Source organism: Grus americana, chromosome 3 (genome assembly GCF_028858705.1).
Source record: "Grus americana isolate bGruAme1 chromosome 3, bGruAme1.mat, whole genome shotgun sequence".
Lineage (NCBI taxonomy): Eukaryota > Metazoa > Chordata > Aves > Gruiformes > Gruidae > Grus > Grus americana.
Window position 1 is genome coordinate 22,838,334 of NC_072854.1, and position 24,397 is coordinate 22,862,730.

The 24,397-nt window shown below is 38.3% G+C and overlaps 1 protein-coding gene across 19 annotated transcripts in view; it reads left to right on the forward strand.

Annotated features, from left to right (window-relative positions):
* The window catches only part of DLGAP2 (DLG associated protein 2), a 463,944-nt gene that overhangs the window by 303,640 nt on the left and 135,907 nt on the right, over positions 1–24,397 (forward strand). For 6 of the 19 annotated variants that reach the window (XM_054818865.1, XM_054818870.1, XM_054818868.1 and 3 more), the window contains one exon: positions 545–664. The exons of the other annotated variants lie outside the window; for them this stretch is intronic. The gene's annotated coding sequence lies outside the window, so the exon portion shown is untranslated. The remainder of the gene's footprint in view (positions 1–544; positions 665–24,397) is intronic. 19 annotated transcript variants of the gene reach the window in all.

Sequence of the window (24,397 nt, forward strand, 5' to 3'; positions counted from 1 at the left end):
GAAAAGCGCTCCCTTTGAGCTAATCCAGCAAGATTCATTAGCAAGACCTCTAAGGGTATGGTGATCCAATAGTTTTTCATTTGACCCTTGGCTGGCGCTCTGCAGGAGCAGAGCGTGAAACGGCTTCTTTCCAAAAGTCACATAGCTGTGTTAGCGCAATGCCGAGCGGGTGCTGATGCCAGGCCCCGAGTTGGGCGGACAGATCAAACCTGGTTCTGCACTGACCTAATCACACAGTTCCCAGGGCAGAGGTTTGCATCCAGATGGCTTCAAATCCATGTGAGCTCACATCAGGATATGACTGCTTGGTGAATTTGGAAAAAGTACTTTCCCTATCACCACTGGCCACTGCATCAGCTCCCCCTGTGTTTTCTGTAGATGTGGGCAATCTCTGCTATTTCAGAGACAGATCAGAATATAAACCACACCAAAGTATCTGTCTGGTTTTTATGTGAAAGGAAAAAGAAATTCTTTATAACCCTTGCAGTTGATCAGCTGAAACCCTAAAGTATGAGATTTGATTATAGTCATTGTCTTAATGCAGAGCTGCAAGTGTTATGGGCATGTTGAGAACTTCCAGAAGCTGGATTAAAGCATCTCTTTTACAATGATATCTAATCTCGTCCTAAAGCTCCAAGCAATGGCGAGTCCACCAGCTCCCCTGGTAAGCCGTTCCAATATTTAATTACCCTTAGTGCTAGGAAATTGCAATGTTGTGGAAAGGTTGAATTTGTCTAATTTCAGCTGCCAGTCTTCCTTTTGCTATGCCTTTGTCCGTAAGACTGAAAAATCTCCCTTTTTCAGATACAATTTCTGAACAAGTGTCTGTGAAAAACTGATTATTTGCAGTGACCTGTTGAAAAACCTACGCACACAGAAGCTTGTGCACCTCTTCTGGCTGTGCCACCTGGCCTAATGAAGTTATTGCCTTGATCTGCAAACCTTGCATCTTCCGTATCTTCAGACTATCACAATTTCAACACCCCTATGACTACTAAAAATGTATATATAGTAGTCAAGACACCTTTCAACTTTTTTTTCTGGCAAATTGGATATGTTGTACTCTTTAAGGCTCACACTGTAAGACTGGTTTTCTGACAGCTGTCCTAGGAATTCTCTCCATTTTTTCAAAACCTATGAGAACTATAGGGAATATATTAATGTAGAAATTTTGTAAATGCTGTATATAGAAGCAAAGTAATTTCTTATTTGTACATAACACCTCCTTTCTCACTCTCCCTTTTTAGGCATTTAGCTACAGTTCAGAGCTGCCAGCTCAAGTTGAACTGATTGTCTATGTCAAGCAAACCAAGCGGTGATCCCAAAATTTAGGTGATAGAATAGGAATGAATGGTTTTCCCCTCGTTTGATGTGGCTGACATCAGATTAGAGGTGGAAGGGAATGCCTCTTATGGCAACACACGAAATCTAGCTTCTTTCAATCTGCTTGTACCTGGGAGGGCACCTAGTTTTGAATTATCATTATTCCAAAGAGGAAGGAGGATTAGCCAGCATGTGTCTCTACAGAGCAGGATGAAAAAAGGATAGAGACTTCAAAGCATGTAAGGATATGAAATTTCCTCCTAAATTTCAGGAGCCTGCTAAACAGAAAATGTGGTGCTGGCAGTCCCTGAAACCAAAGAATTTTTCTCAGTGTTCTTAACCAAGATACTCTTATTTACTCTGATAATTACGTTCCTTCACAATCCTACCTGTGCCTTCATGGCAAAACCTTGAGATATCTGGGTTCCAGGATTATGTTTTTCTATCTGACAGATAAATATGCCACAAAACTAGCCAGATTATAATGAATTTAAACCCTTTCTTGAGTCTTTGCCTCACTGAACAGAACCTCCCATGCTGTAGGTCCAAGTCCTTTGTTCCCAGATGTTCCCAGTCTTCTATTTGTTCGCTTTAAAGCACACTTTGGTGGCAGTAGCTTGTCCAAACTGTTGAAGTAGCTTGTCCAAAGCAGTTATTTGCTTTCCTTATAACATTTTTTTTCCTGGGTAGCGAGGAAGAAACAGAGTTTTGGACTCTGGTTCTTACTTGAAGGGTAAGTTATGTATTTTGTATTACAGTCTTTGGATAGATGCATAAAACTACAGTGAATCTAAAGGCCAGCTGTGGGATCCTTGACTTCCAGGGCAGCGTCCTTAGGAGTGGACTGCACACTCAAGTTCTGTCTGTAGCAGCATAGCTCCTGCATTCCTTGCATTCCTTTTCTATGCAATAGCCCAGAGATGGAGAATGACTCTATCCCAGGTTCCCTTGTAGAATGCAGTAATAGTTGTTATTAAAAAAAAAAAAAAAAAAAAAGAGGAGTGTTTAATTTCTGTTACTTTTGCATACTCTGATATGAACTCATGCCCTCGGAATTGCAAAGGCACCAGGGTACTTATTGCTACACTGAGTTATGCCCCATTCAAACGCATCCCTCAAACCGCATCCCTGTACCTAATATCTTGTATTAACTCGCTTAGAAGATTAAGAATGTACCTTTAACACATAGGAGCTCCATGGAGAGGGTAGTTAATACCACTTGTCTGGTTTCCTTTCCAATGGCTGTGAAGCGTACCTGTGAATTCCTGTTCTGGATCATATACATATTAATTAGGTGCCACCTGAGTTAAGAATTTGCAGTAGATAATCAAAATGCACCTTCTGCCTCTCTGTTGAATTTTTAATTCTGTTTTAGCATGGAGTGTTTTCTCCTTTCCTTACTTGCACCCCAAAGTATCCAAACTCTTCAGTAAGATCCACAAACGTTGTTTTTCATTGTGTTAATGATGAATACTGTTTTGTTGCAATTCATTTAAATAGGCTTGAGGTTTTACAAAATACCTCAGGGAGAAAGCTGTGGCTGGTTATTTATTCTAACAGTTCTTCATTGTGGGCGATGTAATGCTAGATTGCAACTTAAAAATGTTTCCTTTTTTTGTTTCTGAAAGTCATTTAATAGTCTAGGGAAAAGACTGTTGTCTTCAGCACTGTCAGTAGACCTAAGATAGAGCTAAGTGGAATGAGCATTCTCAGGTCTGTGTATAATAGCTCGAGCTATGGTAGGAATTTGGCACATGCAGTCCTGTGGGAAGTGTTTAGAGAAAGAAGGTCTCAAATGCTAATCAAATGTCAACACAAAATATCGTTCTAATTCCTGGGTGTATCTGATCAAGGTAGTGGGTTGGTGACCTGCTCATTTTCCAGAAGAAATAACACTTTGTCCATATAATGAGCGTCATTTCACAGGTTAGTTAATAGCCTACCGAATTGTGCACTTTCCTGTTCACAGATCTGCTAGGTCTATAAGTTAAATGGACGTTTCATTCATTACACCAGTACTGGGGCTTTGTGGCTGAAATCAAAGTTTATCTGAAAGCATCTGCTCTGCCATATTATTTGCAGTTACTGTAGCATTGAGTCAGAAGCGCAGAAAGTCTCATCTTTATCCTTTTTCTCTGCCTTTGCCCAAAGCATATGTAAGGTTGGATAGAATATTAATGAAGAATGGATGTTTTGGAACAAATAACATTGAGTGGAATTTAGTCCAAGAGTATCAACAGCAGAATATCAAAGTTCAATGTTACTTGATTAGAGTTGAAAGATCTTTAAAGAACAGATTTGGAGAAATTATTATTTCACAGATGCTTTTGGCTAGGTATCCTCTTGATTTTATCCAGGGAAATGCCTGCCCAGTGAATTGAAGTCTGGCTAAATGATTATTTTTTTCCTAACCTTTCTACTGAACTTTAGTGACATTATTTTTGATTTACACCAAGTTCAAAAAGAGCAAGATATTTCAGCTTAGGGTGAGTACAAGCTTGATTAAAAAAACCAACCCCAAACCAAAATAAAACAAAAACCCCAACACAAACCAAACCAAACCATAAAATGAAAGCCATAAAACCATAGAGCGGGGTGGAGTAGGATGAGCTAGTAAACAAAACAAAAAAATCACTCACAGTTGAGCTCCCTTTGTGCTTCCTGTTCTGTAAAATTCAACGGACAGGATCACAAAGAAATAAGCCACCTTTCATCTATTATACTTCATCTAGTATAAGTCTTATCTGGCTTCATAACTTTTTTAGCTCTGTTAATTTCTTACAGTTCTGTGTTTGCCCCTTGACGTTTTTGTCTCAAGTGAAAACTGTGAGGAGAAAGCTTGTGTGTACATTATACTTCTGTTGCCTTTAGAGTCTTGAGTAGGATTTAACTGTGCATAGTCCTGCTGTTCAAAATACCAGGCTGCCAGATGAACCTGCAGGTAGAAAACCAAGCACTTACGTACCAAATTGAAAAGTCTGATATGTGAATTTGTACCAGAGGGAAAGATTAAAATATTAAAAAAATATTTCAAAATGATTGAAATTTATTTTGTGATTTCTTTTATTTCCAAGCTCTTTCAGGCTCCTGGTCCAAAACAGCTCATGACTTTCCAGCTGGGTTGCTCTGGAGCCTGCCTCTTACGGGTGATTGAGCAATGAGGGTTGCACGTCACTGAGCAAACCTTTCCTGGGGTCGGGATGTAGACAGCATGTGCACTGGGGAAGCTGAGCTGGGGGTGCACAGCGTGGTGGTGTATCCCTGCTCCAGAGTGCAGACTTAGTCATGGAGTAACAAAGACGGGAAAACAGACAAAAATGACTAACCGTGCAAGAACCTGACAGTTGTCTGAATTTCATTCCTGTATTTAAGTATTTAATTGTGTATCCTCATTTTCACCTGTTTATTTTCCACTTAAATATATGCAAAAAAGCAAAATGAAAGGGATATGAACTTCTTGAAAATGAGGAAATTTTGAGATTAGAAGAGCTATATACTCCTTCTTTGAAATTAGGAGTTCCACAGAGACATATGATGCTGGTGCTTTGCCACATGGGTTTATTTTACTCTTTAGGATTACTTGGTCTCATTTCTTTGGTTCTTCACTATGATTTTTAGCTGTTTGACAAGAACTGTATAAATAGCTGTTGGTATAGAGGTACAGGTGCCACTAGTCATTTCTTAGCCATTTGTATACCGTGAATTATACAAAGTCTTGATGAGTTCTGCCCAATTCTTGATCATGTTTAATATCGAGTTAAGGATTAATTTTTAGTTATGCTTTTAATTCATTCTTTTTTGATATTTTATTAATTATTGTTTTTAAGTGCTCTGGGGTACTTGATGTTAAGGGTACAGGACGAATCAGAGTAATTATATACCTCATTCATTACCATAAAACAGAATTAAAAGGAAACAAACTTAAAAAAAAAAAAAAAATTGGACTCTACTAGATACTGCAGAGCTACACGATGTATCTCTGATTTGCAAATACATGAATTCATGGCTTGATTCTTCTTTAATTAAACATTTCTTTTTAGAAAAATCTGAAACATAATTATTTGAGAGCTGCAAGGGCAACAGTAATTATGATATTGGGTTTGTCAAATTATCCCAAATGTTCTATTAAGGCAGCGATTTTTCTAAACTGTCATTCAACTATTCTTGCTCTACGTTTAGCCTGCAATGCTACTGGAAATTGTTTTGAACCTATAATCTGCAGAACATCTTAAACAGCCCCAGCACTTCATAATGTTAAGAGAAACAGGTCAAATGAAGACTCTGAAATGTTAAAGTCTCCTAAAAGAAATATATTCTGATGTTTTAAACTAATTGTATAGTCCACAAGAACTCACATGAAGAAAGACATAAAATTGGAATTATAGCCAAAGGCAAATCCTTAAGGAGGATAATTTAGATTTTGAATTGAAAAGAGGACAACCATGTTGGCTCAAGGCATAAATTTGACATTAATCTGCCAACGTGTGGAGTTTTTATAGACTCTGACATATCTATGAAGTATTGTGTGTAGCTATTGAGCTTTCCATTGTAGTTACTATTAAAAGCCATCTTGTTCTAATTTTCACTAGATCTTACATTTCTTTTCAAAGAAGCTGACTGTTTTCTTTATAATGCTGTCAGGAAGTAAAAAGAATTGTCTTAAGGTTGAGACAGAAGGCTGACAGTCACAAGTTAAAGCTTGACTTGTTGCAAACTTTGCCTCCACACTTAAAACCTGTCTCCTTTAATTTCCTCATTTTCATAACATGGATTAAATGTAGCCTTTTTCACAGCTAAAAATCAAAAATGCTTTTAAATTTTCAGGTGGTAGCTGCTTAAAATAGACAAGTGTGAAATACTGCATTGACAAGGTTACTATTTACTGTGATGATATACTGTCCAAAGCTACTCCTTAGTTACATGTTTAGGCCAGCTTGTAGCAGTTGAAGGTTGCGCCTAGAATATTTTACAAAATAAGTAGTTTGTATTAGTACATGTTTTTCTATGATATATATCTCTTTTTCAGGGCACAATATGAATCATGACCATTATGATCCTCAATACCCAATTAAGTGATCAAGCAGCACTTTATGAATTTTAGTTGTTTGTGTACGCAACAAGGAAGATTTTAAAATAATTGTTCTATATTGTAGTTCTAAGTTATTTTTTAAATATTGCTTTCTCAAAGATTATTTTCTCTAAAACAATATCACCTCCGAATATTGTTTAAATTTTTAATTATATTTTTGAAATTGATATTTATTTCAGACCTTAAGGCTTTTACTTCTCTTGAAATGAAGTCTTGGTTGTGAATTGCAAAAGCTATGCCAAGGACAATAGATGTTCAGATAACTCTCTACAAGCCAACAAAATCTGTACGGAAGTTTAATATATTGCATAGATCACAAGTCAGGTATTTCATTGCTGTTACAAAATTTTTTAACAAGACTACATCATACTGCTATATAAGCATATTCTTCTGAAAATATTAAATTACACTGCTGAAAGTTAAAATGCCATACACAGTCTTTACTATTTCAAAATAAACTTGATGATAGAATTTAAATTTTATTTTTGACATAGTTCTGGAAGTGTTTCCTGATTCAGATCTCAGCCCAGGAAGTGATCATAAGGATCAGAGATGATAGCAGGTAGTCTCTACCTCTGACTAAATATGGTTGTGATAACCAGAAATTTTGGATGTGGTAGCGTGAGACATCAAGATCAGTGACTTATGTATGTGTCTTTGATTTTAGTGCAAGACTAGACACTGTTAGTTAATATGGAGTTGACTTTTTACAGTCCTGATGGTTAACACGCAATCAATTTTTGCAGAAACAGGATAGTTACTATCCTTTCTAGTTTGGCAGGCACCCTCCACCTGCCTTGCAGGTCAAGAACTGGAAATTGTGGTGCTGAAGTCTGTGACAGGCGATTGCAGAGTTTGTCCTGTAGGACAATAAAAGCTAATGCACTATTCAAGTAGCGTAACCCAATGCTCATTTATTGTGTATGTTCAACTGCAGGATAAAAATACTGTTGTAATAATTACAGTGGTAGGTGTAATGCTTTTTTCTTTTTATATCAGCTGAACACTTAAACCTTCATCAAAGTGCTAGATCATACATACTTAGTTGGTATGAATGAAATAGTAGGCAGGTTCTGTATATTTGTTTGGATGGATGTAGAAGTAGAGGATTATTCCTCTGTGTCATAGCAGCTTTGTCTGGAAAAAGGCATGCGTTGCATTGTAGTTGGAAAAAACCAGGTAGCTGCCATGGTTACTTTTTACATGTTTTTTAGGTGAAGTTCATGAGTGGCATATATTGCATCTCACACATTGATCCCTGAATTGCCGCTGTTGAATTTTCATGTTACCTACCCACAGGACAGGTGACTGTACTCCAGCACCACAGCCGCTTTTCCAACTACCTGTGTCAGTTCGTGTCTTCGGTGCACTGTTCAACTCACTAAAATGAGAAAATACCTTTGAAATCAGATAAATTATCTGCATCCTAATATCATGCATAATTAATTCTCAGCTGTGAAGTTAACAGCTTAGTGTTTTTACCTTCCACATATATATTTGGAAAGATCTGTGAAGAGGTGAGTGCCTTAGGGTCCCTGTCAGGGGCTCAGCACAGGAGACCTTCAGAGACAGAGCCCGCACTTCATTACAGAGTCTATCAAATGCAGTGGCCAATACAGCTTACTTTCAAGAGCATCCGTTACCCATGGACAGGTGGTGATTCACTTGCTGACATCAATTAGCTCTCTCCTCCAGAAGGAATTCATCCAGCCTCACCGAGAAAATAGTGTGAGACATTACTCTTTGCAAGGCAAGGATTGCAGGCTGGCAATCCTAAACTTCCAGTAGATAGAAATTGATGGTGCTCCCCCTGATCTTTCCATTTAGACCACAGCCACTCAAGTGTGAAATTTCAGAGTACCTTTAGTGAGAATATTAGTTCTGGTGTCTCTAAGTTCTTATTTTAAAACTTTTTCACAGACTTTCTTTTTTAAATTAAAAACTATGGAGCCAGATGTTTTAAAAAAGCACTTTAAAGCGATTCAGATTAATAACAAGATTCACAGAACCATTGGGGAAACAAAAGACTTATGGCTATGGGAGTGTGTCAGCAGTGTGTTAAATTAGTAACTGTGTGTAGGCTCAATATGAGATTTAACAGGTGCCCCAGATATGTTGTGCTGACTCTCCGCATTGAAGTGAAGCTTATTCTGGTAACTGAGAGGAGGAAGGAGAGAAAGAGGGAATCTGCCAGCAAAGAAGCTGCTTCTGCACATTCCACAAAGAATCAGACTAACATAGAGGCAGGAGCAGGACAGCTTCAGGTGCCTTTCACTGGATCTCCTGCACCGTAAGGAGAACTAAGTTAGTACATGGTGGGTTGAGGATGGTAGCTAATCCTATGAAACACAAGTGAGAAGAGAAAGAAGCATTTTATTGGCCTGCATCTGAAATGAAAGCTTCCTCGACATGTTTTCAATGTTTTGTCTGTTTACCGTGTCAGAGTCTTAGAAGTACTTTTGTATATTGTAAAACTGCAATAGCAATGAAGTCCCTAGAATGGAAAGCAGCTATGTTAGCTAAACTGTGGTGCCTGTTGCTATGGGAACAGTAGCTCACAATTTTTTATGTAAGTGCTTGAGCTACAATTCTTATGACATCTTATTCTAATAGAGCAATGTTTATACTTCAACCACCATCAGGTTTTTGCTTTGTTTTAATGACAGTATTGAGCAGTAATACCCAGGAGCAAATGCTGAAATAATATACCATTCCATAGAAATATCTTTCATAATCATTAACTGAGCAATTTTCAAATTGCAATATAAACAGGAAGATATCAACCTTTAAATCTGATTTAGATCCCCATTGCTGATGGTTTAAATACATATAGTTACAGGAAAATGCAAATCAGTCTAAGCAAACATTGTTTATTCTGAATGTTGCAGTTAAGACTTTACCTGCCTCCTTTCAGTATCCCCTTTATATAATTTTTTGTTGTAAGGTGAGATGTAGTAAAAAAATAATCCATATTAAAATAGACTTCGGAACTGTAGCCCAAGCCCTCACAAGTTTTAACCAAAACTTGATTTCCTATTATATCTTATAAAACATTCTCATTGAATCCAGCCAAACATTTGTTTTTTCCCTGCAGAGAATTACCCGCATTCTCGTAACACACTTTCCACACCATGCAAGTTGCACCCACAATAACTGTTCATTTCTTACACAGTAAAAAAGTGCTATATTTGTCTCAAAATCACAAATTGGAATTTGAAACTCATATTTTCCCCATGATATTATTTCATCAAATTATGTAGTTGCTAAATAAACAGAGGATTATCTGTCTGCAAGAGACCAGAAACAAGCCAAGCAAAAGATATTTTCCCTGGAACACTGTATTTATGTTAAGCATGTGATCCAAGTAAAATAGATAAATATTATGAGAAGAAAGCAATTCTTTATAAATATGAAGATGCACTCACTAACACATTTAAGATATAAATATAAGAAGCATTTTTCCCTTAAAAAGAATGCTATTTTTCAGTCATCTTACAGTGTGGAATAACCTCATTAAACAGAGTGGTTATCTTCTTCAAACTCTTCAGCTTCCATTTGCCGTGATAATTTGTCTTCTAGGTTCACTTGCATTGTCTTCATCTCAAAGAAATGCCAGAACAAGTGCATTCTTTGGGCAAGCGAGGCATCCTCTGACATAAGACTCACACAGTATGCTATCAAGCATTTTGTGTGTCATTGCTAGCATCTTTGTTATTGCACCAGCAGAAAAGATAAATAGTGATAAAAAGTGGTTTTCCTCTCTCTTTTCTTTGATCAAGCCTTCCTTTCCTCCTTGTAGGTGTAATTATCCAACTTCTATTGCAGGACCAAGTCATCCCTTTTGTACGCATCTGATCTGAATCCCGTCTGTACCAGTTCAGTGAACCGTACTGTCCAGTGCCTGTGCCTGCATCTGCCATAGTAAACTGAAGTGGACTGGGGACTGAGTCCCCTCGCTGGCATGTGGCCATCCACGTAGTTACGTGCTAGTGCACTCCTTGTGCGTGTGCCCTGGCATGTTTCAAGAACTAAGGTTGGCCATGCATCTTTCCCCAAAGACAGTTTTGATGCAGGCATCTTATTTGTGGAAGTGGAAGAGGGGGTGAAGTGATTTCCATCGTACAAGCAAGAGCTGTGTAGTGTCAGCCTGCCTCCAGGCCAGTGTGATGGCTCAGGTCCATTTTATTTACATGCGTCACAGTTTAACCCCAGCTGGCAACTAAGCACCACGCGGCTGCTCGCTCACTCCCCTGGCGGGTTGGGGGAGAGAATCGGAAGGGTAAAAGTAAGAAAAAAAAAGAGTGGGTTGAGATGAAGACAGTTTAATAGGTAAAGCAAAAGCTGCTCACACAAGCAAAGCAAAACAAGGAATTCATTCACCACTTCCCATCAGCAGGCAGGTGTTCAGCCATCTCCAGGAAAGAAGAAAAGGCCTTGACTCTGTGCGAGCACTGCTCAGCAGTAACAAGAACATCCCTGTGTTACCAACACTGTTTTCAGCACAAATCCAAAACACAGCCCCATACCAGCTAGCATGAGGAAAATTAACTCTATCCCAGCCAAAACCAGCACAACATGTAAACAGAGCCCATACAGATAATCCTGAGCAACAGTCTGTACCTGTACGGCGATATTCTCTCATTCTGACTATTGCATTTGTTTCTTCTGTGGCCATCAGACAGCCCAGTTTTCCCTGTTAGGGCCTGCACAAAACCGTGGGGCAGTTCTTCCCCGGTATACATTATTGTAGCGCCTTTGAAGTTAATTGAGCCAAGACACCTTACAGTGGCTGCAAAATGGATAGACTGCTCTGCTATTTCTCTCTCCCATGGACCAGGACGATTACCCTATTCATCCTCACTCTCTAATACCTACAGAACTTTCTGGAGATACATTCAAGATGTAACTCAGAATATCCTGAATGTATTTTTAAAAGAGAAGCTTTAAAGTCCTTCCTGCATAGTCTCATGTGCAAGTTTCCTTGCATGATCTGATTCCTTTCCATTAAATAAGTTTTGTCACCAGGAACTTTTCTGCAACTGCATCTATTTTCCAGTAATTTCTGCAGTCTTTTTGCTCTGATTTTTCTGTTACCCACTGGTATCACTTAAGATGAGGAATAAATTTCATTCTTTAAAACAAACCCAGTTATTTTTCCAATTAAGAAAGTGGCAGGACAACCAGGTCAGGATTTGCTTGATGCACTAACTTCTGCCAAGGTGGATTAGAGCCGTGTTTGTTGATTGTCACACATTTTAATGATATTAGTGAACTTCATGCTTTGAATAGATGTTACGCTGTTCACTCCTCATAAATGCTAAAAAGTTACATAGCATGTTCCTATTTTACTGTTTAGGATCATAGCTTTCTGTTTGCTTGACGACTTCTGTATTTCAGTGCTTAGTCTTTAAAATATTGCATACAGTTTGCATGACCTTTTGCAAACCTCTCCGACACAATATGTTATGCAATAGGAGGCATGTCTGCAATAAGAATTCGGGAGATCATGATGATGATGTGAATGTTTCAAGCTTTTTATGTCTTTGAAGGCATCTTTTTTAATTTATTGAGACGAAAATACATTTTGTAAACAGGAGCTTTCTCAAATGGATACCAAAATCTTAGTCGATTTGCACAATATAGCAAGTTATTTTTCTTGAAATAGAGTTGTGCTAAAATATTTGAGGTATCTTTTATAGTTGTGTAGCTGAAGTGTAATATATTTTCCCATCAGTGCTGGATATGCAAAGAATGCTAGATAAGGTTTTGGGTATGTTAGAACAAGATAGAAGTATAAGCTATTGCTGTCTTAAACTGTTCTCATGGTAGCCTGTATATTCTTAATATTTCTAAAAAGTATTAAAAATAAAAGTTTTATGAATCTGTAGAGGCTCCAGACCAGCCTTGGTACAACTTTCTTCTGGATTGTTATGGCAACTCTTACTGTTCGTTCTCAAACCCTGATACTAAGTTCAAAAATCCTAAAAATTGCATTGCTGGCTTGCCTATGTTTTCGTTACCACACCTTGGCATGGAAGTATGAGCATAGCTGGAGGACTTCACAGGGCCTCCCTTGGAGCAAGTAGGTCACCTCTGGAAGCTGATGTCCATACATTAGGCAGTGGAGAAGTTTAGCCTGTGGCAGGACTGTGGATACTGGAAGGTCTCACTTCTGAGTTTGCAGATCTAGATGTGAGCCTCACTACAACCTGCACGTGTGTGGGTGTGAGAAATGGGAGGGCAGTGGCCTTCCCACCTTTTGTGCCTTGGCCTCTAAGCTCCAAGTTATTCAGCAATACAGGAGGCTCAGCCCACGCTGAGCAGCTACTGCTCCGGATGATCTGTAGGTCAGGTCTCAGGGGCACGGTGTGTGTCAGACGGTGAATCAAAGCTGGTGTCCATAGACTCCTTAGGCACTGTGGTGTAAGGCTTCCCTGAGTGACTTAGTGTCCCTACGTGTACGAGTCACCTCCTGGAAGGATTCAGGGAAAGGAATAGTCAGCACAGGTACTAAAAACTATTGTTAGTAACTACAGTCTAGAATTGATTGTCATATTTGTTTTGCTTACAATTTCACTTCTTTCTTTCTAAAAGATAATTTTAAGTCTTGCTAAATAATCCCAGACAACTATTCGGCTTGTTCAGTTGGGGCAAAATGAACTGGGTTAAAACTGATCAGGTTCACGTGCTGGAAATGCAAAGGACCGGGGAAGGCAGGGGCTGTGGGGATTTCTTGCCAGTATGCCACAGAGCGGCGTGGAAGGTTGTGCTGTCAGCTGCCAAATTTGGGGCTCACAGAAGAACTCGGTTTGGAAAAGGTGATAGCAGGGAAGACCTCTGCTTCCAAGTAGTGACTAGTCTGTCTGCCTCTCATGCTAGCCTAACTGTTCAGAGGGTTGTTTTTCTGTACTGGAGATACAGAAAAAGAAGTTTTAAAAAACTGATTTAATCTTTGGCTTTACTTCTAGGAAAAAAAAAAAAAGAAAGAAAGAAAACTTCAACTGGGTTTTAATGAGATTTGCCTGGATTTTTTTTTTTTTTCTTTTTAAGGAATTTCTCTGTAGGAATTTTGACGTGGTTTAGTTGTACATTAAGTATCTGATTCTACATTTGCATTTCTAAGGTGACATTCATTTCACCTGACTCTAAGTATTTACACTGTAGGTGTCTATTTTAAAGCTAGTTACTCCAGACTCACTTTAGGCAAATGGAGAGAAGCAAGTACTTTCAGGATATGATTCATCTGACTTATTAAAGAAGTCTGGTTTAGGATTAGATGAATAGCATTCTGTTCACCCAATAGCGCTTTATGTCTACATTGACTATACACGGACTCAACACTGTTTCCTAAGATTCGTTTAGGCGGTTGAATCTTGCTCCTGTTGAGTCAAATAAGCATGCAAGGAAAGTTCAGGAAGTAGCGCTTCTAAAGTACTTGGAAGTATGATGGTATTTTGGTAGAATTCTAGTCAAGTAACATAGATCTCTTTTGGGGGGTTTATGATAAATAAAATAATTTTTCCACCAGCTACTCTTCATGAGAATCAGTAATGTATTAACTATACAGGCAAGTCTTAATTAATCAGGATATCTGATGAGCAGGATAATATGCACAAAATGAGTTCCTATTTAGACAAATGGAAATACTCAAGTCTTGTTCCCAAGAACCGTGTTCATTGCCTGACTTTTCATGCCCCTCTTCCCAGCGTTCCTTTACTGTCCCATATAACAGCCGTACAGCAGCGACGCTGTTGCTACCCTGCCACTGTGCGAGCATTGCCTGGCTCATACCCATGTGCCAGCTGGGCACTTGGTTTCTGCCAGCTCCGGTGTCACGGCTGGCTTCTGCCTCAGTGGAGACACTATTGTGCATTTCTCTACTCATTTTCTGATTTTCATGAATTACCTCTAGGAATTCTTTTTCTCTTTTAAATCAGCCCTTGAGTTCAGAGTTAGTGGGGAAGCTGCCAACTGCCAGACCAACAGACAACCTGATTGCACAATTCAGATGATCTTAACATTCTATGCTAAAAGTACAAATAAGACATACATAAATAAGACTACCAGAATATGTAGAGAAATTGCAGTTGCAGACAACTCATATCAATAATGTCATGGAATATGGAGTGGAGATATCCCTAAATTAGTGTTTATTTGAGTGGTAAATCCTCATAGCACAATGCCATGGGTATGCATCTATACTATTTAAAGACAGGGTTTGGTCTGTACAGAACTTCCTTGGGTGAGTCTGCAGCGCAGCAAATCCTCAGCTGGAAAAATGCAGGGTTTGCTAAGTGAGAATCCAGTGTCTGAAGTGTTATTACGGATGCTCGTTGCCAGCAAAGGAAGCTGAGACACACACAGTGTTGATAGTGAGGACGAGAAGCACAGCTGAAAGCAGGCTCTCCGGAGGAACAGTTCATGTTGGTTTGGGGCCACGCGACAGCAGCACAAGCTGCGATTGAGCAGAGGCAGACCTTGCAGGCTGCCCACAGCAGGCACGAGGGACCTTGCCGCTGTTACCCCCCCGACAGGGAACACTTAGGATGTGGCTCCCACCCATCTCTGGGCTGGGATTAGTTAGTTCAGCAGGCAATGGGACTTCTGTCCATTGGATCCAGCTTTACCCTGCTGTTTCATGCTTTTTGTGATCTTTGTGTATAACAAATTTTAGGTGAGAAGATACAGTGTCCTTTCTAACACAAAACGTCTGGCAGATCCTCGGGTGGATAAATAGGCTTAACAATATTAAAATCAAGTAAGTTAGGTAAACTTAACGTGGCTGAAGCTGGCTCCTGCACTCCACTGTAATTCATATTTCTTCTATATGTCTGTATTTTTAGTCATGCGTGAATTCATTCTGCTCAGGCTCTGAGCTGGTCATTCATGAGCAAGTTTCAGACCGAAAAAGCATGTAGCCATAATTAGTGTGATACAGTATGGAGCTAATAAAGCCCTGCCGGGAACTGAGATGAAGCTCAGTGCTGTGCTAATGACAACTTACATGGCTATTGCGTAGAAGTTGGCTCAGACATAATCATCAGAGCTTGCATTTTTGCAGAAAGCTTTATAGGGACCCTCAGTACTGATAATCTCATGTTGTATTTTACCTGCAGTTTGCGTGAAGGAAGAGCTGACTGAGACATTAGGCTAACTAAAAAGCCTTGCAGAAGCACAGGATTCAGAAGACATCATTAAAGCTGATGATAATTGTGAACAGCACCTCTTCAAATATGATCTTTAAGACTGACTAGCATGCCACTTAAAATGCACTTTAGAAAGCAAGCTCTCTATCCAGCTGCCTGAGAGAAGTCTCACGAGTACTTCTACAGCTCTAATCATGATGCTGTGCTTTTCAGGCCTTTTTTTGCTGATCCTGGCTTAAAAGGTCAGGCAGTTCATGTAACATTCATTACTTTGACCTGGCAGCATCAGGCATCTGTAGCAGTTAACTCTGTAGCTATTATTCTCTAAACCCTTGGAGTGAGGGCTAGAAGCCTCAAAGTCCTGAGCTTTGAGTTTTCTCATGTTCCAACAAAAAGATTTTGCTATTGAAAAAGACACAAACTATACCTCAAGTATATAAATAAGGCCGTAATGTGGGGTGGGAATAGAAGAACAGGAACTGACTGCCAGCAGTAATTCTTACACAACTAGAATACACGAATGCATATTAGAAACGCAGGATTTGGGATCTTGGGTGGTTCTTTTTTATTATTTTATTTATTTATTTATGCAATAATATCTATCCCTAAGGCTTAGTGAAGTGCTTCTAATCTGCAAGGCATCAGTCTGAATAAGAACTCACATTAGACATTTTACTTTTATTTGTCTCCATAGAAACTGAATGTTCAAATGTGTTAAGTTATTTTTGTCTTTGGAGTCTTTATGTGCCTCAGAATTTGGACACGTGCTCAGAGGGAAAAAGCTGTGATCTCAATTAAATTGTGTTGCTTTATGTACCATCAGCAGGTGAATGAGATGGTTTTGAATGACTGGTGCAGCAAAAATAAACTCTGGAAAGTGAGAAATTCAGAAGTCTGTATTGCAAATAAACTAACCCTAATGTTCCGTCAACTTGCAAAATCTGTACAGTGAAATATATCCTATTTAGTATATCTGGAGCCAGCACTTTGTTGCTGTTGCGCCTTTGAAATCTAATTGAAATAAGAAAGGCCATTGAAGGATGGTTATCAATATGGCCATGTGAAATTTATTCTCAGTTGGTACTTTGTTTCTCAGCAGAGACATTATAATTCCTCAGAATCAAGTCAAAACACCACTGCAGCTGAATTAAAGCTCACTTTATTTCGCTTTTTAATATAGAGTTTTATTAAAGAAAACCTGTCATCCAAAGTAGGAGAGAGCTCAGAGAATGGAGAGCTTCAGAGAATGGCTCAGTAGCAGAGAGCTTTCGTAGCGGCACTTGAGAGAATGGCTGCTTTCTACCCTGTGATTTAGGACAGAAACTGGTATTTATTTTTATTGGTTTTATTTGGATACAGGTAATGTCTGAAATTCAATTGCTGAGTGGTGGTAATGTACTAAATTGGTAGGTACTGGTATTAAAGGATCATCACTTCCTAGTAGGTATCAAGACTCACTCTCTTTTTAAATAAATGTATTTTTGTTTCATGAAGGACAATTAGAATGAGTGATGGTAAAACAACAACAGCAACTATAAACAAAAATGAAGACGATATGAAGCCGCATTCATTGTGTCATATAATCGCTTACATTCACTTGTTGTTTTCTGTTGCAAGTCAGAAAGACAAAAGGAGACAAAGCAAAGGGAAACCATAGGAAGTGCGGGAAAGATGACACCTAGAACATAGTGACAGACAGAAGGAATACCATGCAGAGCCAGAAAATTGTCAACATACAGCAGAGAACAAGCTTGATATTTATACAGATGCTGTGACATGAGCACAAGCACACATTATATCTCCATGGCAAAGAACTTTGCTGCCTCCAAGCTACCACACAGTAGAGTCTCTAATTTCTCTTCAAAGGCTTCAGGTTAACTAAAGCACAGCCACACATTTAGTCTGCAAGGAATAAAAATCCATGGGGTGCTAAAAAGCAGTTTTAAGGAAAACACGGTAAGCAGAGTTTCATGGAGAGGTACACTGCAAAACAGGTCAGTTAGCAGAGGAAAGGAGTACAGTAAACTTCTATGTTCCAGGTAGCTGTGTACACTCAGAGATATGTCCTTTAATTGCATGATACTGTCAAAGAAATGTCATGTTTTATCCAATTCTACAAGGTTATATTTTCTTAGGGTACACCAAGTCATTTTTTAAGACAAGTAAATTTGTGTTATCAAATGAACAGAAGGCAATCTATTTATTAAACATACTGAGGAAAGAGCATATGCCACGAATGGTGTGCTATCTCTATGCAGAGGGTAGTCACTAAATCATATAAAACAGATGCTAGCAAATATCTTGTTAGCTAGAAAATATCTGGCTTATGAGCATGCTGTACTTTCATTGTTGTAGTGTCAGACTTGCAAAATTATTTCTTGCTTTAAGAATGACAAATACGCTGTCTTATTTTTCTGAAGTGAAATCTGAACTGAATACAGTGCTACGCAAGAATACTCAAGTGCAACTCTATTCACTCATAAAAGATGAAGAAAGGTTGATGTAGCATGCATCAGAACTAATACTTTTGTAATCATCAGTATAAATGTGTAGTATTCCATATTTTTATGAGCAGGTTGTTAAAATCTAGAATCACAAAATAATATAAATTGTAAGGGATGTCTGCAGAACATCTGATCCAGGTCCTGCTCAAAGCAATGCCAACTTGGAGTTGCTCAGGGCCTTGTAGAGTCAAGTTTTGAACATCTCCAAGGATGGAGATATCTGAAGCCTTCCTAGAAAACCTGCTCCAATGTTTGACAGCCCTCAAGGATGCCCTGTTAAGTCACATTCAACTTGGTATCCACCAGGAACCACCAGCAGAACTTTTTATTAGTGATCACAACACTGCAAACCTAGCTGTCCAGCTGATTTTCCATCCACCGTAAGAATGGGTAGTCCACCTATCCAAACCCATGGCTATGGATATATGAAAAGGGATTAATTATACTAATGATCCATGGGATAGTCATGAATATTAATGCATTGCATTTGTGTTATTTTCACTGAAAACACTATGTTTCCAGTACATGATTAGTATTTAGTCAGTATACCAGGATGTTTCTGGCTATGCAGCTGTTTCCACTTCAATTCAAAGTGTCTTTGGAATTGGATATTTCAGATACAGATATTATCGTATTCTGCGTTTGAGTACTGTTCCAGATGGACCGATAAATGATTATTTCTAGAAGCAGTATTATATGGCTAAATTTCTACAGACCTGGTCCCAATAACGCTGAAATCAATGAAAATAATCCCATCAATGTTTCTAGGTTTTAAATGAGACTCAGTGAACTCCCAAGCTGATGTTTAACAAATGTACTTACGTTACTGAGGCACTGGTGAGAACAGCAGCGGGGTTGAGTATTAAGGAAGCATCTTAAATATGAATAACTGTAGTTTAAACTTAAACTGTAACATTTTATTAAATTTACAGGATTTCACAACAAATATTCATGGTACTACTCATCACATAGAGAATTCAGATGGGGGTGAACCAGTAATGCTTTAGGCCAGGATGCGAAGCAAGATACTCAAAAGAATTTTGGAAACACATAGGATATTTAAAGTATGCATTATTAAAAGTATCAAGGTAGATTTGGGTCCTTCTTCTGAAACATCCACCCATCTCTTACTGCAGACAGAGTAGATGTTGTATTAAGATTGAGATATTATAGTGAAAAACACCAAACAAACTTAAATATATGCACACAAAGATAAGCTATGGTGTTTTGAGAAATATTCAAGATCAACAGTTTTGCCCTGTGGCTACCCTACCTGTTTTGGGGAATGTTTTTTTCCTTTTCTCATCAAATTAGAAACTTGCTCACAGCAAATTTCAGTCCTATAATCTCTCTCATAAAGAATCTATAAAAACATTGTTATCTGCATTTTAAAAAATGTGTGCTTGTATGCATTCACCTAGAAATTTGAAGCTTTTCAAGTAATATAGGATTAGAGATGGTTCTGAAAGTTTTGAGTCATGTATGAGTACCTACCTTTATGTGTTATGCCAATATAATTCTGCTCCTAAAGCCCTGCTGTAATTTGGATAAGGCTTTATATTCATTCTTTTAGCGTTAGCATTCAAATTTCAGAAGAGGTGTTCTAGCTAGAATCACCCTAAAACATATATAAACCCAAAACAGAAGCTAAGGGTGGAATGACTTGGGTTAAAAAAAAAAAAAAAAAAAAAAAAATTTTAAAGGGCCCTGGGACTAAAATGATTCAGCCACCTTTTTGTAAAATAGATGCACATTATTTAAAATAAAAGTACCTCAATGTTTTTCATCAGGTCTAATATTTGCTTAGGCTTTTTTTTACATTGTTACTTTTAATTGTCTTTCACAAAGCCTTTCATTAACAATGAGACTCCTTTGTATACTTTGATATTCTTATTCTAAAGTATCATAACCACACACAGAAAGATCAGGCCAATAATGTAATCTATTTCTGGTATTACCTTGATTTTTCAAAAATTGAAGGTGTTCTTTCTTCATTGTTTGAAATTGTTCCTGCTAAGCAGCCCTGTCATGGCTGAGGGATGATGGAAGGTACTGCTTTCTTGGAGAAATTCTGCATTACATGTAGGTCATTGTAACTGCACTGAGTTGAGGGAATTTAGGATCGTGTACATGCAGCAGCTTGGCTAACCGTCAGGACTGTCATGAACCGATGATGAGGGCACTATATGGTCATGAGAAAGAGCTGCCTCTCTCTTCCCTCCCTGCTGCCAGTCAGAAAAGGCAAGTTGAATGACTGTAGTACAGAACACCCAAGGAATATAATCAGTACCATTACCTGCCATTGCCAATTTTGCTATGGGAGAGTTATCACAGTTATTCCTTTGTTTTTAGACAGAAATAGCATTTGTGTTGCTGCTGATAATATCTGTTTAGATTGCAGTAGCTCCGCAGGATTCTGGTAGAGAACAATTCCCCACATTCAGTGGGAGGGAAAGTAAGGGAGAAGGGGAAAAAAATCACGTTTTTCATAGTCTAGTGACTTCTGTATATTGACCTAGACCAAATTTGGAAATTTCTGTGCCAAGTTGTATGGAGCTTTGAGCAACGTGGTCTAGTGGAGGGTGTCTCTGCCCATGGCAGGGGGGTTGGAACTAGAATATCTTTAAGGTCCCTTTCAACCCAAAGCATTTTATGATTCTATGATTTTATGATTCTATGATTTTATGATTTTATGATTCTATGAATGTGAAATATATAACTTTCACATCCACCATCTTTTCAGTTGTACGAAGGTACATTAAAAAATTACATTGTACATGGGTCTTTTAGGATATTGATTAGATTTTTATGTCTAAGTAATACCTCTGTAAGTCTATCATCTTGAGATTAAAGCTCTTTGTGTTGCTAAGGTAGTGGGAAGTGTATCCTCACACAGCTTTTGAAGCTGTTATTCATGAGCCATCAGTTACTTCGAACACTGCAGTAGAGAAAGAAGTATGACATGTTTGTGTTTTGTAGTTCTTAATATGCTTTATGCATGTATTATTAATAATAAGATAAGAAAAAGTGAAGATGTTTGTTTTAGGCAAGTGCACTTCTTTCCTTTAGACTGTCACAATTGCTTTAATCTTTTTAGATTTCGCATTTTGCTTGAAGTCTGAACGTAAAGTGAAGATATGTTATTAAAAAACTGACAGGTCATACAAGACCTGATCCTGGATTATGAACATTTCTTAAAAACTGAAATGCTGCAATTGCACAGAATTAAATGCAGAATCATATACAAAGAGAGTGAAGTGAAAGAGATTTTGTAGAAACATGTCCTTTAGTTTGAATCTCAGCAGAGTCTCCTGCTTCTTCACTTTCTTTCTTTCTCTTTCAAATTGGAACAAATCCCAAGTTTGTCCTGAATTTTTTATATTTGTCTTCATGTTGCACTTTGGATTTCAGCTGGCTCTCCAGACATGCTAGAGGTTCCCCACTACCTGGGCTTTAGTTTAGGACATCTTTGAGTAAGGAGCAGGAATAAAATCTGTTTGTGTGTGTTTTATTAAGACCAACATGTGGGTTTTCCATTTACTTCAGTGAAAGAGAGTTTACTGTTTGTCCTCCTAAGTGTTTTGTGCAGCATATACAGCATGGTCCTGATCCTAAGTCATAAAAATAATTTTCAATAACCTGTTTTTTATTTTTGCTGAATTCAAAAGATAGGGGTTTTTTTCCCATTTTTCTAGTCTCTTTGTATAGTATTCAGAGAGAATTACTTCTGCGATGTGAGGAAGAATAATGCTATTAAATGAAATACAAGGAGAGAATAAATACATGTGTGGAGTCTAGATACTTTTCTCGATTGCAGTAGCAGTCACAGAAGTTACAAGTCCTCCTTTCTAAGGTTTCCCTTCATCTATTTTTTTATTCCTTTGAAATAAATCTTAAGAAATCATATATAAAATAGAGTAAACAATCCAAGATGAACCCAGATGTTGGGACATGCCAGCATCAAGACCGCTGCTTCTCCACCTTTTAAGTAGTTACCTTAAATGCTTAACATTTTCTGGTTTGGGCTGACAGCTTTTAATCAATGATATCAATATAGTACTTGTTCCTGTCTTGTTTCTTTACCGATTTCTGATGTGGCAGCTTATCAAATGCCTGGGTGAAATACAGACAGATTGCTTTCATCACCTTTCTATCATCTATTTCCTTAGTCACCCCTTTAAACACTTCACTTGGATTTGTTTGGCAAATAAATATTAGTTGGAGTTTGGGATTTATTTTTTTTCTGTCTGTCATCCTCTAGGAAGTAGACCCTGTTTTCCTTAATGATTGATATGAGTGTTTTGCCTGGAGGATAGGTTGGTCTAAGGAGTTGCATTTTTCACTCCTGTTCCTTTCTTGAATAGAGTGGCTGATGTATTTAACCCTTTTCAAGTTGCTAGTCTGTAACAGCACAGACAGTCTACTTCTGAAGGCCCAGGTGGAGGCCACTCTGGTATTAGGGAGAAGGAAAAAAAACCCTTAAAAAAATAAATCTGTTCAAGTATACTGATGTTCTTTTAAGCTGACCTGTCACCTGCTGTAGCAACTTGTACAGGGAAAGCCTAGAAACCTCCTGTTTGCAATTTCAACCAGTTAACTGTGTTTTGCAGCTGGTTGCACGCTGCTGAGCTTTGTAAGCATAGCGTAGAGAAATCAAATGTTAGGCTTTACTTCTGAAAGGTTAAAGTAAATAATGAAAGCTGAAGCTAGGGCTGTTTCATGGCGTGATGATTTTTACTGTCAGTACCAGTAAATGTAGGGACAGGCTCTCAAATGGGAGTCCCTGGCAGAGACCGGCCAGCTCCGCTCCACAGATGGTGGGTGTCACCCTCCAGTTCTCCATGGCTGCCTCCGGAGCGGGAGGCGATCAGGGAAGGGCACGTGTTGGGGGATTCAGAGTGGGAATGGAAAGAGCATGTGATGCTGCCAGCCAGCTCCCAGCTGCTGAGGATTAGGATTCCTGCCTGTTGCATGACAGGGCTTTGTGCTGCACCCCATGCTGTCAATGTGTGTTATCACGAGGGGCTCTGAAAGATCAAGCCCTAGTGGAAATTCAAACAGAATTCAGGCCTGTGATTTTTAGATGGTGGTAGAGCTCAGGAAGGATCTAATTTCTAAAATCTAGGTCACACCAAGTGACACACAGTATAATAAAATATTCATATGCATTAAGTGTGTTTCTTTTTACAATCTTCAACATCGTTACGACTGACATTTGTTGACTAACTCTTTCAGGGACTTTTCTCTGATACATGCTTCCTTCAGTCCTGTAAGACTCCTGGGCAAATTTCTGGAAAGTTCAGTGTTAACTTTTCTAGTGCTGAATTATTGGCCTAGTCTCCCACGCCGTATGACCTTCTTAGGTAAGGATCTCCTAACAATGAAGGCTTGATATTACTTCTTTGACATAATGCAAATACATACCTTGTGCTAATGAAAGGTATTACTTGGAAATTAATTCTATAATACAGCTCAAGTGTGTGGATCATGAAATAACTCTCATAGTGCAGAGTCACCAATCAGAGCCAATCTATTAATTTCCATCCCTTTATAACAAAGAAAAGGATCTTTTCCTATTATTTTATCCTTTGATTATTCCTCTATTTCATCTTGTAGTGAAGGACAAAATTTAATATTGTTCCTTAGATTTGAATTTAAATACAGATATGAGCTGGCTTAATTAATCATCAGTGCGTATGACTAAACTGTATAATACGTACCAAACCAATTAAAAGATAGCTAGCACTGTCAAAGCAACTTGGCAGTACATAATGGGTGGAAAATAAGAATAAAGACGTAGTGCTCAGCCTGCAGAGCGTCCATGGCTGTTTTGCGTGCCTCTTTTCCCAGGCAGCAGGGAATACATAAAGCACTGGATGAGGTACAATAGTTGAGCCTGCCAAATGACAGAAGCAGAGTTTTAAGGTCTCTACTTACACCCAGTGTACTATATTCCTTAAATGTTTTAATTTAACTTATTTTTATGAAGGAATAGAAATAGAAAAGCTATATTTGTTTTCTATATAAAAGAGTGTGGATTATAATATCCAGACAGATGAAAGTCTACCTCCCATGTCCACCTCCTCAGCTTGCTCACAACCCATATAATTAAAAAGAATTAGATTGTCTTTCTACCCTTTTTGTTTAATGACAGTGGTACAAATAAAGACTCACTCTTCCTGTGAGTTTTAGTTTCAAACAATGTCAATTTTAAAAGCTTCAAAAACTTGGGGGGAGGGGATGAAAGAAGGACAAAGAGATTCATTATCCCATACACGTTTTTTTAACTAGCAATTGCACATGGCTTTGATGCCATTAGATTTAGTGAGTCTGAA